At 34.0% G+C, this 25,349-nt stretch overlaps 1 protein-coding gene and 1 non-coding gene across 18 annotated transcripts in view; one reads left to right on the plus strand and one right to left on the minus strand.

Moving 5' to 3' along the window:
• The window catches only part of MLLT10 (MLLT10 histone lysine methyltransferase DOT1L cofactor), a 160,177-nt gene that overhangs the window by 128,743 nt on the left and 6,085 nt on the right, over window positions 1-25,349 (minus strand). Inside the window, exon 1 of one of the 17 annotated variants that reach the window (XM_031676416.2) lies at window positions 17,811-17,965. The exons of the other annotated variants lie outside the window; for them this stretch is intronic. The gene's annotated coding sequence lies outside the window, so the exon portion shown is untranslated. Of the gene's footprint in view, window positions 1-17,810; window positions 17,966-25,349 lie in introns of those variants that run through there. 17 annotated transcript variants of the gene reach the window in all.
• LOC116279856 (small nucleolar RNA SNORD42) lies at window positions 11,804-11,869 on the plus strand. The gene has a single exon (XR_004189155.1). It is a non-coding gene; the product is annotated as a small nucleolar RNA SNORD42 (small nucleolar RNA).

Consider the following 25,349-nt stretch of genomic DNA (forward strand, 5'->3'; position numbering starts at 1 on the left):
TAAAAATTGATGCAAACAGAAATAGCTTTACAAAACTGATTTATTAAAAATTCTTCTCTACGTACAAAAAATTAAGTTGTACCCCTTATTCATATGTTACATAAAAAGTAACTCAAAATGGATCATATACTTAAATGCAAGAGCCAACACTATAAAATTCTTAGAATGAAACTGGAGTAAATCTTCATTACTTAGGGTTGAAAAATGGTTTCTTAGATATAACACCAAAGCAGAGGCAACAAGAGAAATAATAGACAAACTGGAATTTTCCAAACCTAAAAACTTTTGTCTTGCAAATAGTACCATCAAGTAAAAGACCACCCACAAAACAGAAGCAGCATTTACAAGTTCCATATCTGATTAGGGACTTATTCCAGAATATATAAAGAGCTCTACAACTCAATAATAAAATGATATATATTCCAATTAAAAATTGGGCCAAGGATCTGAAAAGACATTTCTCCAAAGAAAACACATAAATGACCAAAACAAACCCATGACAAGATGTCTAACATTCATTAAGGAAACACAAATCAACACCACAGTGAGATACCACCAGGATGGCTAAACAGTAACAGATAAACAAATCCTGTTGGCCAAGGATGTGGAGAAATCAGAACCCTCGTATGTTGCTGATGGGAGCATAAAATGGTGTAGCAGCTTTGGCAGTTCCTCAAAAAGTAAAATACAGAGTTACCATGCAGCTCCAAAATTCCACACCCAAAAGAAATGAAACCATACACCTGAACAAAAATGTGTATGCAAATATTCAAAACAGCATTACTCATCACAGTCAAAATGTACATACAAGCTGAATGCCCATCAACTAATGAATGAACAGATATAATGCGGTATAACCATACAATGGAATGTTACTGGACAATAAAAAGGAATAAAGTTCTAATACATGCTACAACATGAGTGAACCTTAAAAACATATGCTAAGAGAAAAAAATCACTCATGAGGGGAGGGTATAGCTCAAGTGGTAGAGTGCATGCTTAGCATGCATGAGGTCCTAGATTCAATCCCCAGTATTTCCACTAAAATTAACTAATTAATTAAATTACCTCCCCCTGCCAAAAAAGAAAAAAAATTACTCACAGAATACCACATATTGTTATTATTCCATTTACATGAAATATCCAGAATAGAGAGAGAGTAGGTTACTGGCTGACGGGGACTGGAGAGGTTGGGTAATGGAGAGTGGCTGCTAACAGACACAGAAGCTTCTTTTTCAGGTGATGAAAATGTTCTAAAATTGATAATGTGATGGCTGCACAATTCTGTGAATATATTGAAAACTTCTGAATTGTACACTTTAAGTGCCTGAACTATATGATGTGAATTATATATCATTAAAGCTTTTTTTTAAAAGATGAAACAAAACTTTATGAAAATTGTACATGTAAACCCTCATATAATTACATTAAATGTAAAGAGACTAAAACTTGAGACTAGTTAAAAGACAGAGTGTGTTGGCACAGATAAAAAAGTAAAACCCAATTATCTAATGTCTGTAAGAAACTTTACAGGCACAAACAGGTTAAAAGCAAATGGATAAAAAAGATATACCACACAAATTCAAAGTATAAGATGGTGAGTAGGTATATTTAATATCACAGACAAGAGATTTTAAGACCAAGAAAATTGGTTAAGATAAAGGAGATATTTCATAATGATAAGCATCAAGTAATAAAGGCAGAATAATTATAAATGTGTACCTAATAACAATGTTTCAAAATACATACAGCAAAAATCATTGCAAGGAGTAAGTACACAATTTCACAAGCATAGTAAGATATTTTAACATATCTTTCTCAGTAACTGACAAAATTAGACCCCCCCAAAAAATAAATAAAACATGGATAATCTGAGCAATACTATATATAAACCACCATACATATTCCTTTCAGGTGATGTGGGACATTCATCACTAAAGACCATGTACTGGGCCACAAAACAAGACACAATGACTTTAAAAGGAACAAAATCATACAGAGTATGTTTCCTGACCACATTAGGGAGAAAAAAGCTATAAAATTTATGACCTAAGATTCCACCTAAAGAATCTACAAAAGTGCAAAGTAAACCCAAAGTGAGTAAAAGAAAGGAAAAAGTAAAGATAATAGCAGAAAAAAGTGAAATAGAAAAGAAACAGTAGAGAAAATTTTAAATCAAAGCTGGTCCTTTGGAAATATCAACAAAGATGATAAACCTCTAGCTAAACTGATTTAAAACACACACAAACACACAAAATCACCAGCATCAAGAAAAAAGCAGGAACTACAACTACAGAACTCTCAAATTCGAAAAAAAAAACAAAAATTATTAACTCTGCGCTAAACAATTCAACAACTAAGATGAAATGGAAAAATACCTTGAAAATTACAAGTTAAAAAAATTGACAAGATGAAACAAAATGTGAAGAGCCTTTTAAGTTGAATTCATTATCAAAATCGTTCTCCAAAATAAAACTCAAAAAAGCTCAGATTTTTTTCCACTGGTAAATCCCATCAAACACCAAGGAAGAAATAGCATCAATCTCAGAAACACTTTCAGAAAATAGAGACTACTTCTGAAATCATTTTCTAAGTTCAGCATCAATAACACTAATGAATACACCAATACTATCAAAACCTGAAAAGAAACTACAAAAAATATAGATTAACATCTTCCAAGCATTTAGATGCAAATATATTTATAAAATACTAGCAATTTAAATCCAGCAATATAAAAAGAAGAACACACCATGACCAAATGGAGTTTATTCCAGGAATACAAGGTTGATAAAACATGAAAATAAAAGAATGAAATTTACCATATTAATTTTATAAAAACATATCATATAATCATGTCAATAAATGCAGAAAAAGCATCTGACAAAACTCAACACCGACTCATCCATAAACTGTTGCAAAACTAGTAACAAAAGGGACCTTACTCAACCTGTTAATCATACCTTTTTTTGTTCTATATTTGCGATACTTTGGGGCCTTGCTGACCCTGGACAGGGCTAGCTAATTCCTGGAGATGGCAAACAACTCCTCAGCTAGCTTTCGTATGCAAACCAACCAATCCACAGCTCCCACCCCCAAACCCTCTCTATCTATTTTACACTGCTACTATATTCCCCTGCCCTAATTAACCCCAGGGCCAGGTACCAAACAACTAGGGGCAGCCCTCATGCCCCGGGGCCCTTGATATTATTCAGGGCAGATAATCCTAAACCTGATTAACATTCCTTGACGATTCCTCCCCACAGAAACTAAAGGCTCTTGCCTTTACTATTTTCCCTTTCACTCCCTCTGACCAGGGTGCTCACCTATGTGGCTTCTTATGTCACAGAATACTTCCCCCTCCTCTGCGAATCATGAGTATACATAATTATCTTTTCAATGGCAGTTCTCTTCTGATCTGTTGGCCTTGCCTGCCATACTTAGTAATAATAAAACCTGTATTTTACAACAACCTGATAATGGTCATCAATAAAAAACCTAGAGCTGACATCATAATTAATGGTATAAAACTTGAATGCTTTCCCCAAAGGATGGAAACAAGATTTTAAGTACATGCAATAAAGGAAGAAAATAGAAATACAAAATAGAAAGAGGTAAAAGTTTTGTGATGTGATAACTTATCTACCAAAAAACCTGCAAGATTAATGTGAGTTAAGTAAGGTTCTAAGACACAAATCAATAAACATAAGTCAATTCTATTTCCAAATACTAAGAATAATTAGAAATTGAATTCTTTAAAATACCACCTAAAATAGCAAATAACATGAAATATTTTTTAATTTTAAAATCAAAAGACATGCAAGACAAAAGGCTAAATACAACAAAATACTATTCAGAAAAACATAAAGATGATCTAAATAAATAGAGAGATATGCCATGCTAATGAATAGTAATATCTAACATTGTTAACATGTCAGTTCTCAAATTGATCTACAGATTCAAAGCAACTGCAATCATAATCCCATCAGCCTTTTAGAGAAATGTAAAAGCAGATATTAAAATTTATACAGAAGTGCTAAGGACTTAGAATATGCAAAACAATCTTGAAAAAGATGAAAAAGATGGAAGGATTTGCAAATCCGATTTCAAGACTTTTCTATAAACTTACAAGTAATCAAAATACTGTGGTAATGATATAAAGATTGACAAACAGATCAATGTGACAGAATACAGATCTCTGAAACAGAGCCCGCTTCTGCAGCCATGTGATGTTTCACATAATCCAGTGAGGAAAGGAGACTCTTTTCAATAAATGGTGCAGAAACAATTGGATATCCATATGCAAAAAACAAAGCAATGAGATGCATCACAGACCTAAATATAAACCAGCAAAAACAAAAAAGTTTTAGAGGAAACAAATGAAATTACCTTCATGACTTCAGGGTTAGGCAAAAGTGTCTTAGCTCACAGTAAGCAATAACTATAAAAGAAAAAACTGATAAATTAGACTTCATCAGACTTAGATATTTCTGCTCATCAAAAGACACAGTCAAGAAAATAAATAGGAAAACTACAGATTTGGAGAAAGTACTTACAAAACACTTATCTAACAAAGGACTGGTATCCAAGACATGTAAGGACCTTCTGCAACATACATACACCCAAAAAGTAGACAAAGAATAAAGAAAAACATAACGAGAGAAAGAAGGAAAAAGGCTAAAGCTTTGAACAAACTCTTCACAAGAGAAAACATATGAATGGTCAATAAGCAAATTAAAATGTGCCAAGTATCACTGGTCATTATGAAAATGCAAAATAAAACCACAATAGTACCATTTCCAGTCAAGATGGAATAAGAGAGACCAGATTTAGCCTTCTGCATGAACAATAAAAACCTAACAAAACGTATGAAACAACAGTACTTAAGATTTTGGACAACAAGCAACAGAAGACAGTGATCCCTGGAAGACAAGAAACAAACAACACAAGCCACACATTTGCCCAGCTTACTGCCTTGAGAGTTTCCAGGCCGTGGACCAGGGAGAAGGAACCCAGGCAGAGCCTGTGGGCTCCCCAAGTTGAGGAAATGGAGCTGGGAGTCCAAGGAAGCCAAGGTGGCTAGAGCTCACAAGGGACACCAGCACTGAGTAGAAAGCTGGGGAGAGAGAGAAAAATGAAGAGATCTACAGAGGCTCACCCTAGAATATGTTGAGTAACTAATCAGCACTTGCATATGAGAGAACAATTGAAGGCCAGGGAAAGAACTACCGAAAGATTTAGAAGTAACAGCACCCAGAACTCACACAAGGATGCAAATAATGGCTCTTCTCAAAAGCCAGACTAGAAAATCTAATAATTCATGTTGCATCAGAGTACTAAGAAAGATAATGCCTCAGAAGGAGGAAAAACTTAGACTAAGCCTAGTTCTGGTCCATCCAAACAAAAAAGGCCAAAGAGCAACAAACTGTTTCCAAGTAACTTAACTATGTCACAGAACAAAGCCCAAAAATATTTTTAGGCATACTTTATAAAATTGAGAATTTAACACAATAAAATTTACAATGACTAAAAGTCAATAAACACTTACAAGACATACAAAGAAGCAGGAAATCATATCCTATAATAAAACAAAAACCAATCAAACCTTGAACTGTCAATCTTGAAATGACACAAAAAGAATTAGTACACAAGTCCTTTAAAACAATTATTATGAATGCATCCCGTATGTTCAAGACACTAGGGGAAACATTAAACATGTTAAGTAGAAACATCAAAGAATAAAACGATGTGAACTTCTAGAGAGAAAAATTACAAGGTCTAAGATGAAAAACATACTGTATGAGATTTACAGCACAATGAGAACTAAGTAATAGTTACTAACCAAAATGAAATACAGAGAAAAAAATACTTTAAAAAAATTAACAGAGCACAAGTTAGCTTTGAGATAACTTCAAGAAGCCAAATACACTTGTAATTGGAGCCACAAAGGAGATAACACAGAAAAACATATTTGAAGAAATAATGCCTATAATTTTCATCAAATGTGGCAAATTGTTAGCACCTAGAACACAGCACTCTTTAAATAAACACTAATAGAAACGTGAAGAAATGTAAACCAAAACACATTATAATCAAATTGCCTAAAACCAAAAATAAAGATCTTTAAAACAGCCAGAAAAAAAGGTCATATTACATACTGCAAAATCAAAAGAAAAGTTGAAATGGTTATATTAATATCATATAAAGTAGATTTTAAAATTAACATTATTATCAGGAAAAAAAGGGGATCATTTCACAAAGATAAAGGGTTTAACTGAATAAGAAGATACAAAAACCCTAAATATTTATTCACCTAAAAACAGCTTCAAAATACATAAAGTAAAAATAATAAAACTACAAGAAGTCCCACAATTATATTTAGAGATTTCATTAAACCTGTCAGAATAATTGATAGAACCAATAAACAGAAAATCAGTAGGATAGAGAAACCTTGAACAATACTAATAACTAAAATAATACCATCAACCAAATTGATGTCAAGTGACATTCATAGAACACTCTAATATTAACTAGCAAAATATTCCGTTCAAGGACATATGGAACATTCACCAAGACCAATCATATTCAAACCATGAAGTAACTCTTATATTTAAAAGCCTTTAAGTCATAAAAAGAATTTCTCCTGACCAAAATGCAATTAATTTAGAAATCAATGACAGGAAAAAAAAATCAACAGAAAAATCTTGATTTTTGGAACCTAAATATACTTCTAAATAACCAATGGGTCAAAGAAGAAATCAAAAGAAAATACAAAGTATTTTTAAGTGAATGAAAACGAAAAAAAATTACCAGAATTTGTGGAAGGCAGTTAAAAGCAGTAATTAAGTGGGAAATTTATAGCACTAAATGCCTAGTTACTGGAAAAGAAACAACTCAAACCAATGACTTCACCTTGCACCTTTAAGAACCTAGAAGAGTAAAGAATAAAGATTAGAGCAGAAATCAATGAAATAAAAAAGAGTAAACAATGAAATCAAAGGCTAGGTTTCTTCCACTTCTGGGAGAATGGAGTAAAAAGTACTTTTTCCTATCCTTCCTACTAAGTACAAACAAAAATTATGGGCCTTATAAACAAAATAAACATATTCTGAAAGGTGGTGAGAAGTTTAATTAACTAGGGACAACAGGACCCAAGGAGCAACATGGCAGGGAGTCTTCTGGGTTTGGTTTTGTTTTGTTTTGTCTGCTATTTCCCACTCTTGCAATGAAAGAAGTCAGCAACCTAAAAGCACCACCAAGCATAGGCCCTCAAAAAGAGTCCTGACAAAAGGCTTCTCTATCTAGACAACGGACAGGGAAGGGGACAGATGAGCTTGAAAGAAAACTTTAAGACAGTAGCTGCTCTACTCCAGCAAAACATCACAGAAAAAACTGGCCCTACCCACTCCTGCAAAAGTCAAGTGGGGAACAAACCTATACATCCACCCACATCAGACTATGAATCATGCCAAGACTCCCAATGGGGTAATAATATAAGAGCAGGTCAAATAGGGAATCAGAAATTTCATCCTCACAGGAAGGTAATAAGCACCTTCCTCTATGATGTCAATGGAGACAACATGGAAAGCCTGGACTTTCACCTCTAGCTGGCAAGAATGAGGGAAATGACTCAGTCCTCACTAGGATGGTGTCAGTAAAGGTCTAGCAGAGAGTCAGGACTCCTACAAACTCACAGTGTTAAATGAAGCCACATCCACTGTGGAGATCAAGTATGGAGTCGTAACTCCCAACTCTGCTCAGCATTAATAAGCAGCTTTCTTCAAATGATCACAGAGGCCATATAGGAAACTTGAAATACATCCCCTACCTAGTACAAGGAGATGGTGCCCACACTCATCCCCAGTCCCACGAGTATCAAAAGCAAGCCAGCTAAAACAGGGTTATAAAAGATGCAAAGTCTCATAACATAATACAAAATGTTCAAGTTTCAATCAAAAATCAACACTGAGATGTTTATAACTTAAACATCTGACAGAGATGTTACTTGTATGAAGACTTCAAAGCAGCCCTGATAAAAATTATTCAACAAGCAATTATGAACAGAGAAGTGAAAAATACATAACCTCAGCAAAAAAACTGAAGATATAAGGAAGAATCAAATGGAAATTTTAGAACTGGAAAGTACAATAAGCAAAATAAAGAGCTCACTGGATGACCTCAAAAGCAGAGTGAAGGAAAAAGAAAAGAATCAGTGAACTAGAAGATATTACAATGAAAATAGCCCAATATAAACAACAAAGAGAAAACAAACTGGAAAAAAAAAATGAACAGAGCTTCAACGGTCCTTGGGACTGTAACAAAAACATCTGACACTGATGTCATCAGTCTCAAGAAGGAGAGTAGAAATGAGGGAGGACTGGAGAAGTACTCAAATAAACAATGGCTGAAAATTTTCTAAATTTGGCAAGACATAAAACTACAGATTCAAGAAGCTGAGCAAATTTCAAACATGATAATCCTAAAGATATCCATATCTAAACACATCTTAAGTAAGTTTCTGAAATCTAAAGATAAGGAAAATATCTTGAAAGCAGCCAGGAAAAAACAGTATCTTATTCACAGGCATATTCCAGAGATATTGTGGGTTTGGTTGCAGAGCACCACAATAAAGTGAGTCACATAAATTTCTTGGTTTCCCAGTGCAAATAAAAGTTATGTTTACACTAGAACCTATTAAGTGTGCAATAGCATTATAGCTAAAAAAAAAAAGGACATACCTTAATTAAAAAATGCTTTATTGCTAAAAAATGCTAACCATCACCTGAGCCTTCAGCTAGTTGTAATAGTAACATCAAAGATCACTAATCACAGATCACCATAACAAATTTAACAATGAAAAAGTTTGAAATAGTGTGAGAATTACCAAAATGTTACAGAGATATGAAGTGAGCAAATGCTGTTCGAAAAATGGCGCAGACAGGCTTGCTCAATGAAGAGTTGCCACAAACCTTCAATTGGTTAGGGGAAAAAAAACACTTAACTGCGAAGTACAATAAAATAAGGAACACCTATACAGGGAAAAAATAACTTGAATAAGAGTAGATTTCTCATCAGAAATCACAGAGGCTTGAAAGATGTGGCATAATAATAAAAGGGGAAGCCACAAGGAAAGTGAAAAAAAAATTAACCCAAATGAAAACAAAAATACAACATTACCAAAATTTGTGGGACATGGCTAAACCAGTGTTAAGAGGGAAATTTATAACAATGCAAAAAAAAAAAAAAAAGTGGAAAAGTCTCAAAATCAACACATTAACCTAAGATTCCACCTCAGGAAACGTAAATAAACTGAAAGCAAGCAGAAGGAAGTAAAAAACAAACATAAGAGCAGACATCACTGAAATTTAAAATAGATAAAAAGCAAAACCAACAAACTAGGAGCTGGTCTTTGAAAAGATGAATAAAATTGATAAACCTCTATCAACACCTGACAAGTATCAGCAATGAGACAGGGGCTATCAGCAAAGTTCCTGCAGACATCAAAAGGATAACCCAATGCTACCAGCAACTTCACACACATAAATATCACAACTTAGAGGAAATGGATCTCTTCTTGGAAAAACACAAACTACTCCAACTCACCAATCATGAAACTGATCATTTGAAAAGCCCTCTATTTTTAAATTTTAATTTGTACTTAAAAACTACCAAAAAAGCACAACACTGTAAACTGACTATACTTCAATTTTTAAAAAACTTTTCAATAAAAAAATTACTAAAAAGAAATATGAAGGCCCAGACAGCTTCAAAGGACAACTGACTCAACTGTTTAAAGAATTAACGCCAATTCCATGCAGTCTCTTCCAGAAAACAGAAAGTGAGGGAGCATTTCCCAACTCATTTTATGAGGGCAGTATTACTCCAATACCAGAACCAGACAAACAGTATGAAAAGAGAAAACTACAGATAATATCCCTCATGAATAGGGACATAAAAGTCCTTAACAAAATAGAAATAGAATCTCTTTATATATAAAAGGAATCATATGCCCTGATCAAGTGGGGTTTACTCCAAGATTGGTTAAATATTCAAAATCAGTGAATATAGTCTACCATATGAACAGGCTAAAGGAAAAACACTACACAGATCAACTGATGAAGAGTAAATAACTGACAAACTTCAGAACCCATCATGATTTTTCAAAAAGCTAAGAACAATAGGAATATAGGTAAACTTCCTCAACTGCATATAGAACACCTACAAAAAAAAAACCTACAGCTGACATCCTACTTAGTGGTTCTCATCACTGAGTGAATGCTTTACCCCTAAGGTCAGACACAAAAGAAGTATGTCTACTCTCATCAATCTTAACCAACATAGTGCTGAAATTTCTAGCCAGAACAATTAGGCAAGCATAAAAGACATACAAATCAAGAAGGAAGAAATAAAATAACCCTATTTATAGATGACACAACTACCTACATAAAAAAGCCCAAGGAATCTATAACAAAACTCCCAGAATAAGTGAATTCAACAAGGTAGTAGGATGCAAGATAAATATAAAAACCTATTGTTATTTCCATATACTACCAATAAAATACGTGGACATCAAAATTAAACATACAACATTATATACAATTGCGTTCCCAAACTTAAAATTCTTCGGTGTAAATTCACATACACACACAGGACTTGTAAGCTGAATACTATGCAAAACTGACCCCAAAAAAACCAAGAAAGACCTAAATAAATGGAAAGACACAATGTTCATGGATTAGAAGACTCAATATAGTAAAGATGTCAGTTCTCCACAAATTGATATTCTAGTTTAACAGTATTCCTACCAAAGTCCTAGCAAAAATTCTGATATACACAGGTAGATTATTCTGATATATAGATATATTAAAACCAACAATACAAAGAAACTAGACAGACAAAACCATTTTGAAAGAATAAAGTAAAATGAATCATCTACCTGATTTCAAGAGTTATTACACAGCTACAGGAATTAAGACAGTTGTCACTGCCAGATATACACACATAGATCAATGGAACAGAACAGAAAACCCAGACATATACTCAAAAAAGATGCTCAGCTGACTTTTTTTTTTAATTGAAGTATAGTCAGTTACAATGTGTCAGTTTCCGGTGTACAGTATACTGTCCCAGTCATGCATATATATATGTGTGTGTGTGTGCGTGCACGTATATATACATATATATGTATACATATATTCATTTTCATATTCGTTTGCATATATATATGTATACATATACACGTATATGTATATATATATATGTATACATATATTCATTTTCATATTCGTTTGCATTAAAGGTTATTACAAGATATCGAATATAGTTCCCTATGCCAGTTGACAATGGACAAAGTGCAAGAACAATTCAATGCAGGAAGAATAGACTTTTCAACAAATGGCACTGGAGTATGTGGACACCCACAGGCCAAAAAAAAAAAGGAAAAGAAAAGAAAAAACCTTCACCCGAGTCACACACCTTGTACAAAAATTAACTCATAATGGATAACAAATTTAAATGTAAAGCAAGAAACTATAAAACATTTTTTGAAAATCCAATATAGGGGAAAAATCCTTGGGATTTAGAGTTAAAAGGATTATCAGATTTGATAATAAAAGCATGATCCATAAAATGAAAAATTTGGAAGTTGAATTTCATCAAAATTAAAAACTTTTGCTCTGCAAAACAGAGTTCATTACAAAGATGAAAACACAAGTCCAGCCTAGGAGAAAATAAGAGCAAATCATGTATTTGACAAAGCATTCATGTCTACAATATACAAACTGTCAAACTCCAGTACAAAAAAATTAAGCAAAGGGTGGAATGATCACTATTTAGAAAAGAATGACACGAACAAAGGAACCAACTGATGCACCAGAAGACTGGAAGAGGAAGAGAGCATGTGTGGGCAGTGAAGGCAGCAGGAGCTGAGGTTTACTTCTCCATTCCAAGCCTGATGGAGAGAAGAAGGCAAAATGTTCAACTGGCTCCAGTGTATGATGCAATGAATGTTGCCAACAAAATGGGAATCATCTTAACTGAGTCCAGCTGGCTAAATCTAAATCTAAATATTTTGATAGTCAATCAATCAATAAACAAAGAGATTAGAAAATAGGCAAGAGTCATGTATAAACATTTGACCAAAAGAAGATATACAGATATGACTGAACTATTATGCTGTACACTGTAAACTGACTATACTGCAATAAAAAAAAGAACATTGGAATGGTCAAATTATGAACATAAAATCATTTTAGAGTTTCATTTAAGGATTTTGGTATATTTAGCAATTTAAAAAGAATGTAAAGAAATAAAAGTCTTGCCAAAATAGGGGGAAAAAAAAAGATGTACAGATAGCAAATAAGTACATGAAAAGATTTTTCAGCCATCAGGTAACTGCAAATTAAAACCACAATTGGATACCACTACACACCTATTAAATTACTAAATAAAAAGAATAGAGACAATGCTACATGCTGGCAAGAATACAAAAAAACTGGATTACTCACAGATTTCTGGTTGAAATATAAAATGGTATAGTCACTCTGGAAAACACTTTGGCAATTTCTTAAGAAAACGCTAAACACAGAGCCACCTTACAACTCAGCAATTCTACAACTGGACATTCATGCCAGAGAAATGAAGATCTATCTATGTTTACACAAAAATCTGTACATCAATGCTTATTGTACAACAGCTCTATTCATAATGGCCCCAAACTGGAAATACCTGAGATCTTTCAGCAGCTGAATCATTAAACAAGCTGTGGTATGTCCATAATATAGAATACTAAGTGATGAAAAGAAATGCTACTCTTGATACATTTAACAACCTGGAGGAATCTCCAGAGAATTATGCTGAAAAAACCTAATACCAAAAAAGTTGCTCCATTTATGTAACATTCTTGAAAAGACAAAATCGCGGAACTGAAGAATACATTAATGGGCAGAAGACCTGAAGAGACATTTCTCCAAAGACAGTCAGATGGCCAAAAGGCATATCAAAAGGTGCTCAACATCACTAATTATCAGGGCAATGCAAATCAAAACTAGAATGAGACAGCATTTCACATCTCTCAGAATGGCTATCATCAAAAAGATCACAAACAACAAATGTTAATGAGGATGTGGAGAAAAGGGAACCCCCATGTACTACTGGTGGAAATGTAAACTGGTGTAGCCACTGTGAAAAACACTATGTAGGTTTCTCAAAAAAGTAAAAATAGAACTACCATATAACCCAGCAATTCCATTCCTAGGTATATACCTGAAAAAAAATGAAAACACTAATTCAAAGAGATACTTGCTAATGTTCATAGCAGCATTATTTATAATTACCAAGATATGGAAGCAACTTAAGTGTCCATCAACAGATGAATGGATTAAGAAGATAGATATAGATATAGATATAGATATATACACACAAACACAAATAAAGTATTACTAGTGAATATAACAAAAAAGAAACAGATTCACAGACATAGAGAACAAACTAGTGGTTACCAGTGGGGAGAGGAAGGGAAAGGGGCAAAACACCGGTAGGGGACTAAGTACAAACTACTATGTATAAAATAAATACGCTACAGGATATATTGTACAACACAAGAAATTCTAAAATAGCCGTATTTTAAAATATTTTAAAATAACCACAAATGGAGTATAACCTTTAAACACTGTGAATCACTATGTTGTACACCTATAACACACATATTGTACATCAGCTATACCTCAATAAAAAAATAATTTTTTAAAAAAAGAATACCTTAGCAGTTACTAGGGACTAAGCCTGGGAGCAGAAAGAAAGCAGGTGTGGCTACAAAAAAGGGTACCATGAGGCATCCTTGTAGTAATGGAATTATTCTGTTTGTTAACTATATCAGTTTCAATATCCTGGTGGTGATATCCTATAGTTCTTCAAAGTGCTCGCACTGTGTAAATCGAGTAAATTACAGGATCTCTCTGTATTATTTCTTATAGCTGCATGTGACTCTACATTTGACTCAAAATGAAAGGTTTAATTTTACAAAACTGTAAATAAACAATCCAAAAAAGAAATTAAGAAAACAGTTAAATGCATTAATAACAGCAACAGAAAAAAGAAAACTCTGGGAATAAACTGATCCATAAGCAAAGAACCTGTACACCAAAAACTACAAAATGCAACTGAAAGAAATGAAAGACAACACAAATAAGTGTAAAGACATCCTATGTTCATGGATTGGAAGAATGCTGTTAAGAAGAAATTGCTGGGGTGGGTGGGTATAGATCAGTGGTAACGTGCAGGTGTAGCATGCATGAGGTCCTGGGTTCAATCCCCAGTATCTCCATTAAAAAAAAAAAAAAAGCAAAAAATAAACCTAATTACCTCCCCCAACCACAAAAAAAAAAAAAAAAAAGGAATTCTCATCCTGGGTCATGGGTTTAATACCCAGTACCTCCATTAAAATAAAAAAAAAATTTTTTAAATGAAAAGATGTCACTACAGAGGTTATCACCTCACACCAGCGAGAATGGCCTGCATTAAAAAGTCCACAAACAATAAATGCTGGAGGCAGTGTGGAGAAAAGGGAACCCTCCTACACTGTTGGTAGGAATGTAATTTGGTGCAGCCACCATGGAAAACACTATAGAGATTCCATTAAAAAACTAAAAATGGAGTTACCTTATGACCCAGTAATCCGACTGCTGGACATGTATCTGTAAAACACTCTAATTGGAAAAAATACATAGACCCCAAGGTTCATAGCAGCACTATTTCCAATAGCCAAGACATGGAAGCAACCTAAATGTCCATCAACAGATGACTGGATAAAGAAGTGGTGGTGTATATATATAAACAATGAAATACTACTTAGCCATAAAAAAGAATGAAATAATGCCATTTGCAGCAATACAGATCAACCTAGGGATTATCATACTTGGTGAAGTAAGTCAGATATAGACAAATATGATATCACTTATTTGTGGAATCTAAAAAAAATTACATAAATGAACTTATTTACAAAACAGAAACAGACTCACAGACAAAAAACAAATTTACGGTTACCAAAGTGAGAAGGTGAGGGTGGGATGATTTAGGAGTTTGGGATTAGAAGATACAAACTACTATAATACAAAGTAGATAACCAACAAGATCTTACTGTACAGCACAGGGAACTATATTCAACAGCTTGTAATACTCCAAAAATATGAAAAAAAATGCATATTTGTATAACTGAATCACCATGCTATACAACCAAAACTAATACAACATTGTAAATCAACTATATGTCAATAAAAAAAAGCTTTATTTCAAAGTCAAAACAATATTACAAGTTAAAAAATAGTTATGAAAATCCTACACATAAATACACATGAGTAAAGTAAATGAAAGAAATTAGGAGTCTTTGAATATGAATAAAATATCCGTCCTTTTATGGCTTGTAATACACGGCTATTTGTTTAAATGACAAAGGAAATATACTCTGACATACATTATCCATACATCAAAGAAATACAAAGGATGGAGTGTGTATGGGAGAGAAAAACAGCACTTTCTCCAAAAAATCAGTTACCAAAAACAAACATCCATAAATATTAATCATGTGTTGTCCAAAAAATTAAAATAAAGAACTTCCAGAAAGTCTAAATAAAATCAAACTTTCATGCACAGAGATACGGCTCATCTAAATTACTCCATCCTAACATTAAAGACAAAACGAGTAAGGTAGGAACTAAGGGGCTAAAACACAAGTATACAATAGCAAAAACTAATAAACCTCAGAAGAGGCCCTTATAACTGATGATATACTTCCTAATCTCACCACATTGATGTTAATTCATTTTGTCCTATTCTAAAATAACATCAAGATGAAGATATTCACATTATACATATGTATTTAACACTTCTGGTTACTTCCTTCAACTATAACCTGAAGTATAGCATAGCACTTAAGAACGAGTATCATCTCTGGAGTGCCCAGGGTTCAAAACCTGGTTTACCCATTTTTATGTGACCCTGAAACTCTATGCGCCTCAAGCTGCCTCACTATTAAAAAAAAAATAGGTTAAAATAGTATCTATATTTCACTGTCCTGTTGAGAGGGTGAAATGATTACTCCTCTATATTAAGCACCCGACTATACTTGGCACCTGACTATACTTGGCACATAAACAGAGCTCCATGGTATTTTGCAAATGAGGAAACTAAGGCTTAGAAGATAAACTGCCCAGTCATTAATCTAGTCCATCTGACTCCAAGGTCCGTGATCGTAACACTACTACTATTCTACCTGATATCTCTGCATGAGATTATGGGTTATGTATTTTTTCTCTTTCTACTTATCTTTCTTTCCCCAATTACCAATACTGAGCATGCCTTCATTATATTAAAATCAGAGCAAAAAAATTTTAAGACAGAAGACAACAAATACTTTGGGCTATGGGACTCAGAGAACAGAAAAGCACTGGTGGCATTCAAGAATAGCATGTAGAAAGTAATCTTTTTGGGTTATTTGTCTACTCACAGCTATGTAGAGGACACAGTACAGAAAGTGAGAATAGGACAGGAGGGACAAGATAGATGGAAAAAGAACAATTTACATCATGTGAGAGTAGTTGTAATTTCTACTTGACTCTAGAGCAATACCACCATCAACTTCTGACCCTACTACGTAACTATAAAACTAAATTTTTTGTTTGGGGTGGGGGAGGGCTGGGGGAGGGGGTTACCCAGCCATATGCTGCACAGAAATTTTATGTGTGAGAGTGAAATACAGCACTATTAGTGAAAATAATATGGACCAGAAACTGTACCAGCAGTTATATAACACTACAGGAAACCAGGAAATAACAATCATATTTGCTTTACAGAAGATAACCTTGAAATGGGGAATTATACTAAAAAGAAGTAAAAAGAAGATAAGGGAGGAGTTCACTCTAAGAATGTGTAATATGCTATCTTTTTGTAGAAAAGGAAGAAAAATAAGAGTCTATATATTTATTAACAGGTACATACATAAAGAAACAAGAAAAATGAATTAAAAAACTAGTAACAGTAGAAAGATGGGAAGCAAAACTGGGCAAATAAGAGATAGGTTTAAGAGGAAGAATTTTCACTAAACATCTTTTTATTGTATTTTCTGAAACATGTCAATATATCATCTAACCAAAAGTTAACTAAATTTAAGCTGTTGTAATAATCTAGACCAAAAAAGTAAGGCTTAGATGACATCAGTGACTACAGAAGTAGAGAAACTAAATTTATGATGCCTAGGATACCTAGATATCCAGAAGGCAATTATAAATATGGATCTGAAGGCTAGAAAACTGTTCAGGTGATACTGATGCCAAGAGGCATCCAAAAGCATGCATAAGTTTACCTATGGTCAGGCAGTCAAATATAAACAGGCCAGAAGAGCAATCATGTAATTTTACAGAAGTAAAGAAGTAATGCCAAACAGGAATCCAAAAGGCAATGTTTGAAGAGGCAAAAGAAGAAAAGTTTCTCAGAAGTCACAGGTAAGGAGTTGCCAGAAAGATGGAGTGATCACTGTTTTAAACTCTGAAAGTGGATCAAGTATAACGAAAATTGGAAAGAAAATTCTGGGCTTGGCCATTTGAATAGCAAACTCAATAGTGATGAACTTAAGGGTCAAATGTAATGATTTAAAGAGTGAATGAGAGTTTGTGATATTTATTTATACCTAAAATTTTTTCAGAAAAGGATTTGAGGCAGCCTACAAATAAAATACCTGTATTGTAACAAAAAAATTGAAAAATGAACATTGAAAGCCAGTATGAGGGTCATTCCCCCTTATTTAGGGAAACTGCTCTTACCCCTGACTCCAACTATGTAGTTCTAGTGAGGGTTGTCATTCATAGTACCCACCCCACTCCAGCCACAGGGATGGTGGGTACATGATCCAAGACAGGCCAATCAGAGTCCTTCCCAGGATTCTTCAAGAGAGCCCCTTCTTCTGGTAGAAGGGGCTAGGAAGATGAGAGCCAAGAGCTGCCGGCAGTCATGGTTCCAGCCTCATGAAGTAGAGAGTCTGTAGTATGAGAGAATGAAATCAACACGCAGAGAAACAGAGGTAAGAGGTGAAGTCCTAATTCCCACAGGAGGAGGAGGAGAAAACAAATATACTAATAATCAGATTAACTTAACTGATGTAACTAAAGACCAGATTTGATTCTGGGCTGCCTGGAAGCCAGAACAAAAAGAAAACCAGAATGTGTATCATAGGGCTATCAAAAAGGAGGAAATATACCAGACCCTAAAGGGAGAAAATTTTCCTGATACTTAATTACTAAGAGTTTCTTGCACATGGATTTTTATCTAAGGGTCACTGAAGGACAAAATGGACAGTGTCCATGATGAGAGTGCTAGCTACAGCAAATGCAGATTTCATATGCTACTGCTTAAAATGACAACTATGTTATATTTTAATTACTAAGCACAACTAAAGAGGCTAGACTACAGGAGGCAGTTGAAGAAGCAAAGACATCAACTATGGTTTTATTCTTCTAGGAAGCCTGCTAGTGAAAGAGGAAAAGCAAAAGGGTGAAAAATGTTAAGGGAAAGTAAAATCCATGGAAAGATTCAAAAATGATTGTGAGCTGAGTGGGGAAAAAAATCAACCAAAAAGGACAGATAAATCAAGACCCTGGCAGAAATGGGAAAAAAACTACATCATGAACACAGGTAGTTAAATCCACTTAAAAACTACATCCTCTCCTTTCTAAAATTCCACTGAATGACATAAAATGGTATAAAGTCACAAACACAAAATAAACATACGGGAAGACAACAGTTATGAAATTTTGGAAGCTAAAAAGAAGTAGTAAATGACTTAACAGATCAGAAAAGGTTGCTGCATAAGATGGGCCCAAAAGCCATGACTCTTAGATTACACAGCACCAAAAATGGGAGGAACTTTAAGTACCAGGCATTAGGGCTAAGGGGGTGCCATGCATAGCGGTGGCATATGTATTTGAGAGAGATGGATTCAAATGAGGCTAAAAACAGGAGGAATAAGATGTAATCTGAAAACCAATCAACCTCCTCAATCCCTTCACTACACACTATCAGGTAACTACCTCTCCCTAAGCCTAGAAAAGTGAAGAAAAGGTAAATGAGAGGAAATCTGGACTTGCAGACATCAGGTACATCTGAGCAAAGCGTTAAGCTACCTAAAAAGAATTAAGTGAAGGGGTTAGGGTATAGCTCAGTGATAGGGTACATGCTTAGCACGCATGAGGTCCTGGGTATCTCCGGTACTACCATTAAATCAATCAATCCCCCACAAAATAAGAATCAACTGAAAATCTAGTTCTGAATCGTGAAATTCCAGCAACTACTTGGCTCAAAGAATATTGGTAACCACGTCTGTGAATCCCAAACAGATGACGGAGGATATTGCTCTGAATAAACTAACCAATTGGTGGCATCCTAACAAAGGAATCCAGATAGATTACCTATAATGAAGCCAATCAGCCAGCAATTTCTGTCACACATGCAGAGCTTCCAGTCATCTCATTAGAAACTTGTCTTAAATTCAAATAAGATGGCTAAGAGTCACTAGATTTGTAAGCAAAATGTCCAAAAAGAGATGTCAAAACAAATGGTACAAAGGAACTCTGAGGAAAAATCCCTGGAGCAGAAAACTTCAGAAAACTGAAACAAAACAAAAACGACCATCTGATTAACATCCTCACAGAGTTAAAAGAAAATACTACACCCAAGAAACAAAAGCAGATGATAAAAAATAAATATTCAGAAAGCATAAAAGAGTCTTTGAAAATTGAAAGTATAATAGAATTTAGAAATGTAAGTGAAGGGATGGAAAATAAAGAAACTGTCTTAGAAAGTAAAACACAAAGAAATAGAAAACCACAATACATTAAAAATTATAAGATCAGAAACTATAATGGAAAAGAAGCTGAAAAATATTCATGTGCACGTATATATATATAACTGGATCACTTTGCTGAACACCTAAAACTAACATTGTAAATCAACCACACTTAAAAAAAAATAAAATTTAAAAACTAAAAAATAAAAAAAATTACAAAATCAGTTCAAAAGGTCCAACATACAAATAAAAAAAAAAAAGAAAACACTGACAACTGAGGAAATTATAAAATAACCCCCCCAAAATTCTCCCCTAGCTGAACTCATGTGCCCTAACATGATTTACCAAACTGAAAGGACCACTGTGTTTCCAGTAAAATGAGTGAGGAAATGCACACTACCATGAGAAATATCAGAGATAACCTGGATAAAGAAAAAAATATTAAATCCAGAAAGAACAATAACATGCAAAGGATGAGAAATCAGAACTTCACTGGTCTTCTTAACAGAAATACCGAGAGTTAAAAAGCAATGGAGAAACATCTTCAAAACTTTGAAGGAAAGCTAGCTCCAACCAAGAATTCCATATTCACGCAAAGTATCAATCAAGTAAGATGATAAAACTGTTTCCCTTTTTTGGACTTTTGGTATTTATAGAAAATTGAACTTAGAGACTACCTGATTCATGAACCAAATGGAAGATTATATGAAGAAGCAACTAGAGAGTATACAGAAGATCTAGCCTTAAATAAAGAACGCAAGGAAAATGAAAATACAAGATAATTATTAATCCCAGGGAAAAAGAAAAAAAATTAACACAATATAACGATCACAGTATGCTTTAGGCTCAGAAATGAACAAAACATTTAAATAGTCATAATAATGTAAGTATTTCTGTTTAACACTACTGACTTAACCAAAGTGTGTGATATACTGAAAGACAACCTCTAAAACTTGGTATGTCAAGAACAACTGCTTCTACATTCCTTGTAGAAATACAGAAAAAAATACCAGAAGGAACAGCCAAAAAGGAGTACCTCTGGGTAATGGGATGAGTGTTCAAGAGCCAAGCAGCAAGGTACTGTTTTTGTGTGTGAGATAGATTCCTATAATACTACTGACTTTGTACATTAATCACTCTGATAAACATAAAAAATTAAATCTAAACAACAAATGGAATAAACAAGCAAGATAGGCAATGTATCAGTGTACCCCTATGTTTTCATTTCTCTATTATATAGGCTGGTTAGAAAAGAATATAAGCAAGTATTAAGCACCTACTTCATGTCAGCTGTTACACTATTCCCACAGTAAAAAAAAGAAATTCAAGAAGAGAGACACTGGATATTGGCTATTTGCTATTTTATCTATGGTGGTAAGCCCGAATCTGCTAACTTTTTAAAATCATCTCTTTCAAAGCCATAGAACTTAGGATGCTACACTGAATTTAAATGCAAATATTAGTTATGAGTAAGTAAGAGGAAAAAAGTTAGCAAATGCTAAATTTTGAAAGCATTCTATATACAGACTAAAAAGTTTGTACAGAAATAAAAAGAAAAAAGTTATATACAATATTTTTTAACTGCCTCTAAAGACACCCCATCCCAGGTTCCTGCACTCAGAAGCCAGAGATAAATAATATAAATATATTTGAAAGCAATTTTTAATTATGTAGGTTAAGATAAATCTCGTTGGCAGGAATAAAAAAGAACTTAAAAGCTAACAGAATGAACATTAGTTGAAGCTGAGGCAGTCAATGAAGACATCAGATCCAACTATACCTTACAGGCTGGGGTTGACTATGACACTACATAGTCCACAGATGTGCTGAAGAGCTCTAACTGGGTTCCCTGCATAAGGACAGGAGCTGGTAAGGACCTATCCCACCACCAAAGGGGAGTCTAGTCCCAAAAAACATGGTCCTGGACCACTAGCACCAGAGAAGCTGCACTTATACTCATCTGAGTGTGAATGGGAGTCACCCACGAAAAACAGGAAACTCAAGCCTATGCTAAGAGAGAACGCGGGCCCTAAATCCTTCATCTAAAGGGTGCCGGAATCCAAGTCAAGAAACAAACTTAAAAGCTGGTCTCGGGTAATGTACCCCATCAGGCAAACTGATGACAGTTTGCTGGTTACCAATCCCAAATCCATTTCCCCCTTCTTCTCTACTAATAGAATTCTTGGTTTTATTCAACTCATCAAAAGGCCCATATTTTGCAGCCTCTCTAACAATTAAGAGTCAGTAAAATTAAGAATAAATTACTGACTGGGGCTTCCAAAAAAATTCATTTAAGAGGGTAAGTTACCTGGAAGTAGAACCACTTTCACCCCTACTCCCCACTTCTTTCTGCCTGGAACATCTTTTTGCAGTCATGATGACTGCAGTTCCAGCTGCCACGCTGTGACTGTGGGACAACCCAGAAAATGAAAACCATGTGCTAAGGTTGGTATAGCAGGAACACAGACAAAGTCTGAACCCTAATGACTTTATAGAGCTGCCATAAAAGCTTTGAAATGCCTTTCTGACCACCCCCCCCTTTTTGAGAGTCTTTCCTGTCCTTTTCTCTATTTTGGGGGTAGTGGGGTTGGTAATTAGGTTCATTTATTTATCTTTTAATCGAGGTACTGGGGACTGAACCCAGAACCTCCTGCATCCTAAGTACGCATTCTACCACTGAGCTATACCCTCCCCTTAACTCCTTCTAAATAAAGAAATTTGTTAAATTGCTAATTTGCAGGAGCCACTATAATCTAGTCTTTGTTACTAGCAGCCAAATGCAGTTGTTAGAGCAAATGCAAAAACTTCCCTCAGTTAACACCTTCCCAAACCCAAGTCAGAGGAGCAAGAATCCCAAGGAAGACAACTCCTAAGGATTAGCTCACAGTCAAAAATTACAAAGCATATGAAGACATCTACCACCACCAGTAACAAAACAAATAAAAGAATTCCAAAATCTCTAAGGATTTTTAAAGTAATTATGTTTTATATGCTCAAATAAATATAGTGCTTAAGGCAATAATAGCAAGATACTATGAAAAAAGGGGCAAACTGAAAAAATAAAAACAGCAAATCTAGACACGATTTACTCAGAAAAGAAATTCAGACTGGATAAACAATAAACATAAATTTGAAGACAGAGCTAAAGAGATTATCCATAATGCAGAGATAAGATAGAAAATATGAAAGACAAATTAAAAGACATGAAAAAAAGAATGAGAATCCTAAGTTAACAGTCCTGGAGAAGAAAATATAATGGGAAGGTGATAATACTTGAAAAGATAAAGCATAGTATTTTCCAAATTGGATGAAAAACATGGAGTCCTTGGCATGAAAAAGGAGATCAACTCTCATGCAGGATAAACAGACTGTCAATAGATTTCTTTGTAGCACAAACAGGTGCCAGAAAACAATCTAAAATAAAATCTTTAGTTACAACAACTATTATCCTAGAATTCAAACTAGCATACAAGAAAGCAAAATAAAGACATTCTTACATGCAAAAAGAGTAACAAAGCTTACTTACTACTTATTACACAGACCTTGGGGGGAAAAAAAAAAACACCAAAAATTTTCAAAAAGAAAAGGACCCAAACAGCAGCAAAGAAAACAAAAAACTGGGTGGGGCAAAATATCAATTAAGTAGTCTAAATTCCAAATGACTATTAAAAAAAAAAACTACTAATTTGGGAGATTAAAAATTAGGTGGAATTAAAATACAGACAACAATGAAACAGATTCTGCAATGGAAAGAGGGAATATAAGGCGTCCTAAGGTCCTTGGCTTTGTTCAAAAGGAATACAAAGATTAACTTTAGACTCAAAGAAAAATATAAAGTATGCACATTAAAATTTTAAAGGCAATCATTAAGAAATAGAATATATAACCTCCAAATCAGCCCAGATTTTTTTAAAGGAATAAAGAACACTCAATCACTCCAACTGAAGGAAAAAATTGGGGAAAAACACGGTAAATTGCTAACACAAAATAAAATTTAGAAATAAGCTCAAATGTATCATCTGAATATTATTTATATGTATTAGTACAAATGTAAACAAATAAAACTTGCCTGTTAATACAGATTCTTAGACTTTATTTTTAAAAATCAAACTTCACTATATTTACAAGGATGTTCATTGCAGGCCTATTTGTGATTGTGAAAAATTGGAAACCTAAATGACAATCAATAAGGGAATTAAATAAATCCTAGTACTTCTGTGACAATACTAAAGCAGATAGAAAGAATGAACTAGATCGGTATATATCAATATAGCTATGTCACAAGTAGCTGTATCACATACCATAGGAACACGTATACAGCATATTAATTCTTGTAAAATAATACGATACCAGATGGTGTTTATGGAAATATACATGTAGTATGAATACTAAAACATAGATGGTAGTGTATATATATATACAGTGGTACACTATTCAGTCTTTTAAAAAAAAAAAGGGAGGAAATCTTGACATCTGCGACAACATAGATGGACCCTGAAGGCATTATGCTAAGTGAAACAAGCCAGAGAAAGACAAATACTACAGGACCTCACTTATATGTGGAATCTAAAAAACCAGATTCAAAGAAACAGAAAACAGATTGTTGGCTGTCAGAGGCAGTGGTCCTGGGTAGGGAAATACATGAAGGTGATTAAAAGACAAACTTCCAGTTATAAAATAAGTAAATTCTGAATGTAATGTATAGTATGGTAACTGCTGTTAACAATACTGTGTTGGGTATTTGAAAGTTGCTAAGAGTTAAATCTTAAAAGTACTCGTCAAAAGAAAAAATTTGCAAGTATGTGAGCTGATGGATCTTACCTACATCTAATGCGATAATCATTTTGCAATATATGCATGTATCAAATCATTAAGTTGAACGCCTCAAACTATTCCAATGTTACACTATCAATTATAGCTCAATAAAGCTGGCAAGAAAAAATACATATAGATGGGAACAATAGACACTGAGAGTCATGGCTGATTCTAGACTGGGGAGAATACAAAAACTACTTCAACTTAACTTTTTAATTTATATTCTTTTTAAGCAGAAGGGAAGATTTGAAGCAAATGTAAAGAAATGACATTTGTTCATTTTGGGTGGGGAAGATATTCATTTTATGTTCTATGGTGTTCAGAACTATTTGTGATAAATGTATATCAGTGTAAGTTTTAATTACTAGAATTAAATATAAATATATAGTTAACATGGTTAAGTATACTGCATATGGTTTTACAGATTTACAAAGATTTATTTGTATTATGTATGTTCAACAAGCAAAAATTACAAATTAATTAATTAATTAAAAATAGTGCCACCGTCGATCAATCCCTAAAACCTAGGTTTTGATTCCATCCAGCATTCCTCCCTAGCAACGTAATAAGCCAGGAAGAACTGCAATAAAAAGAGGCAGCACAATAGTAAAAACTTACAGCTCACTTCCTACAGGAAACAAATCATCTTTCATTTAGAGTCAAAAGAGCAAGAATTAAATAACAAAAATTCTTAATTGGCTTTTGG

The sequence above is a fragment of the Vicugna pacos genome, chromosome 35 (assembly GCF_048564905.1).
Source record: "Vicugna pacos chromosome 35, VicPac4, whole genome shotgun sequence".
NCBI lineage: Eukaryota > Metazoa > Chordata > Mammalia > Artiodactyla > Camelidae > Vicugna > Vicugna pacos.